The sequence below is a fragment of the Brachyhypopomus gauderio genome, chromosome 20, assembly GCF_052324685.1.
Source record: "Brachyhypopomus gauderio isolate BG-103 chromosome 20, BGAUD_0.2, whole genome shotgun sequence".
NCBI classification, from domain to species: domain Eukaryota; kingdom Metazoa; phylum Chordata; class Actinopteri; order Gymnotiformes; family Hypopomidae; genus Brachyhypopomus; species Brachyhypopomus gauderio.
Window position 1 is genome coordinate 5,916,438 of NC_135230.1, and position 3,815 is coordinate 5,920,252.

The window sequence follows — 3,815 nt, forward strand, 5'->3', positions numbered from 1 at the left end:
AGACCGACATACAGTAGCTTTGCTGACAGATTCCGCATCTCCTACACTATAAAAAAACTTCCACTAGCAAAAAACGAAGAGCGATGTATAAAAATCTGGAGAGAATTTAGGGCTGATCCGCAATGTGTAATATTTGAAATGTGACGCTTAATAATGTTATTGATGTAAGTAATGGATTGTGCTGAAAAACGATAACGTTCATTAAAAAATAATCCGAAAATGATAGTAGGCTTCAATATCCACATGATCCTCGAGGAAAGGACACGTCATGATGACGTGTTTGTAACTCTGGTTCAGGTCCAAGTTAACCTGCCAGCGAGCAGGTTACCTTCAGAGCATAAGTTGCTATAGTAACTTATTCAGGTACTCTTTAAACTTGGTTTCTGGAACGGAAAACCTTGAGTTTCCGTGAATTCTGAGTTAACTTACCCGGTTTTCTCACTTAACCCGCTTCTAGGAATACCCCCCTGGTGTAAACAGATTATTTGTTTATCCTTAGATTATTTTTTTAGTGGATGTTGTCACGGTTGCCCCTCCCCTAGGAACCTCAATGTCTATCCACATGATCTTGTTCAACTCCTTGTTTCTCTAATCACTGCCTTAGTTGTTCCCAGCTGTTCCTAGTTTCCCTTTGTTACTTAAACTTGTGTTTCTTAATTCTTGATACAGGACATTTTTAGCCTGTTATTCCTTTTCCTTGGTTCAAGTTTTATGCTAGTTTCATTCTATACTAATTTTTGCACATATTGTTCCTTGCCTGTTTAGTATCTTTGATTCAGTTCTTACCTATGTACTCCGATTTAGTTTCCATATCAGACTCTTCTGGTAATTTAATCCTGGACCATTCTGGACCTATGTCTTAACAACTTCTCTGTAGGTAAGGAGAGTTCATATCCAGCTACACAAAACTATATAAGATCATAAAGGTTTGATGAAGATTTTATTAATTATCTAGTTTCTAACTCTTGCATGTTTGTAAAAGTATTTTCCTGGAAACATTAAACAAATACCTAACCAAATTGAACAACACCATGATAATTTTATATCTTTAGTGTAAAGGCATTCTTATCAACTCCTACAAATCTTATCATTTAGGATGTTTGCCTAAGTTCACTGTTTTGCATGTCTTAACAAAAAAAATGATCTAAGCAAACTGTGTACACATCATAAATTGACAAACCATTCAGCCCAAATATTTCAAAAGATTATGGTCTCGTGCATATATTCACTTGCTGGGAAAAATCAATCCAACTGATTTGACTTTGTCCTACACTGCAGGCCTGAAGCAATTCTTGGGTGCACAGAGGCCAGGAAAATCTAACGTGGCTGCTTCACTCCACATGGAGCAATGCAAAACAATAACCAGTATAATTCACTCCATGTTCCATGTACAGATGGGAGGGGAATTCAGATCAAGGAAGCGTATGGTGCTTCAGTTTGCCCATGGTAAATCTTGGTATCTCTGGTAGCCTGAACAACTGTTCCAAGTTAACTATGACTGCGCAGAAATTAGTCTGAGAGAATTTCCGGTAGGTGGGTTCCCCCAAACTTTGTAGGTGCCTCATCCATTTGACCAGGTGGACTCTTGCTTGGCTGACCTCATGACCTGGTGGTTGGGTGTCCCGTCTGCCTTTTGCACTTCCAGTCTGTTACCGAATAGGTTTTCATACGAGGGGGGGGAAAACCTCATAGGGTTCGGGTTCCAGAAATGTGTTAAAACACTGAAAAGAACAGACATTACTCTTGATCTTAGACAAAAAGCCAGGATTACCATACTTAATGTTAAAGGTGATGTGCATTGTTGAAGGAAAGTCTGCTCAAGAGGAAATGGCTCCAGCCTGAAAACAACCCTGCATGGAAATCTGAATATACATTAAACTAAATGCACACCATCGGTGAAAAGGGAAACCTTTCCACAGTTAACACCTTTGCAAGCAAGTATTGTATTCCCACATCTGTGGACCTGTACTCTGATGTAATGACAATAAAAAGCCACTTGACTTGACCTACCAGCCGACTCTGTGCCAGAACCACCTGCATCTCCATGGATCCGGGCAACAGCATGTGCTGCGGAGTCAGCGTAACGACAGTCTCTCTGTGGAGCAGGAATGTGCTTGCTTCACATCTGGGAATACGATGTTGCTGGATGTCTGCATTGCAGATTTAAACAAGAACCTCAGCACGAAACTGTTCAACGTTTCCAAAGGTGGAGGAACTCTCCCAGGTTTCCAGGTTGGTAAAGCCATCAATGCAGGGGAGCATATATATGATACTTAATAATACTTCACCTAACTTGCAACGGTTCCATCAACTAGTATACAGCTGGATATCTTTACCAGCACAATTACTGGCCCCTCAGATCCCCCCTCCACCTGTTCTGGACCTCCTCAGGTCTTCCTTACAACAGTCTTGGCTCCTCAGGTGGCTCTTTCACCTGCCGATTTCAACCCACCTGCATCCATAGGTGGAGCCAAAGCAGGGGCCGGGGTGGCACTGGACCCCCCTGAATTCTGATTGGCCACCCCAAGTGCCCGCCCCAGATGACTGACATGTCACCGCACATCTTGTTGAGAGCCTGTTGCGTTTTGTAATCGGTAATAATACCCATTGACTGCTAGGTCCCTCCTGTGCAGTAGTTGGTGCTATGTATCACAGAACAGCAATCCACCCCAGGAGGAGAAGAGTAAAAACGCTCACAAAATAACGCGGCAAGGAGAACAGCAGCCTACCTGTTGATGTATTAAGGTACGTTTTATGGTTTCATTCAAGTCAGTCATGTTTAAAGTGACTTATGTTCGGATAGAATGTTTTTTGTAGTTTAACTTTGCTAATGTTACGATGTGGTGATACTTCACCCATGAGTATCAAGATAACTCCAATGATTTTATTGGAATGCCGTTAGCTGATTCATGCACCGGTGTTGGCATGAAGGTTGTGGTTTGAATATTAAACTTACATCTACAGTGGTCTCTTTGCCCCGAATTAAGTTTGTGTGACTGTATCAGTGATGAGTATGTTACTGAAAATATGTACTCAAGTGCAATTAATTATTTCAAAAACAGTCACTCACTGTCACTCAATGATCGAGGGAATGCTGAAAGCAGCTTTCCTATTTCGTATATTTGGATTGTAAGATATGCCAGAAGTAACACGACTGGCTTATTTTTGCATAGGGTGAGTTGAGAAGGGGGAGAATTTTGACTTCTTTGTACAGATCAGGCAAAGACAGAAATCAACCCTGGCATCAGCAGTCCTGACAGCTTCCACCATGAGACTAGGGAGAGTCAGTGTGAAATACAACCCAGCCCTCCATCACCAGGTCAGAGTAATTACAGAGGTCGTCGCACCCTTAGTTCAGTAATTGATTATATTGAATCTTCAGAATTTCTATTTTCAATGAGAGCATGTGTTTTTTAAAGTGATGGATTAATATTTATTTTGTTTTAAAATATTCTTTTACAATGTAGCTTCATTGAGGGGGGGACACGGATACATATGCCTCTGACCAGGATGATGATCCAGAGCCAGGAGATGCAACTGACCACTCCCCAGCTGTGTCCAGTACCATGTTTGCTCCTCCAAAAGGACCAAGTGGTAGGCGTAATAGCTGCAGTTAGTTTTTAACAATCTTCTGGATCCCTTAACTGTTTCTTTGACCATTTTTATTTATATTTGACATTTTAAAGATCCAAAGATGAAAGTCCTGTTCAGCCTTGTCTCACAAAATTCCCCAAAACTCAGCATGGAACACGTATGAGGGCATTCAACAGCTTCTGGTACATAGACAATTCTTTCTTAATTCTGATTAAAACGCA

At 41.2% G+C, this 3,815-nt stretch overlaps 1 long non-coding RNA gene across 2 annotated transcripts; it reads left to right on the forward strand.

Moving 5' to 3' along the window:
• The first annotated feature begins 701 nt into the window (after positions 1–701).
• On the forward strand, positions 702–3,471 carry LOC143484541 (uncharacterized). 2 transcript variants are annotated; one of them, XR_013122653.1, is made up of 4 exons: positions 702–877; positions 1,279–2,232; positions 2,619–2,745; positions 3,215–3,471. It is a non-coding gene; the product is annotated as an uncharacterized LOC143484541 (long non-coding RNA). The 2 variants fall into 2 exon arrangements; XR_013122652.1 differs by having other exon boundaries at positions 1,279–2,745.
• The last annotated feature ends 344 nt before the right edge of the window (positions 3,472–3,815 follow it).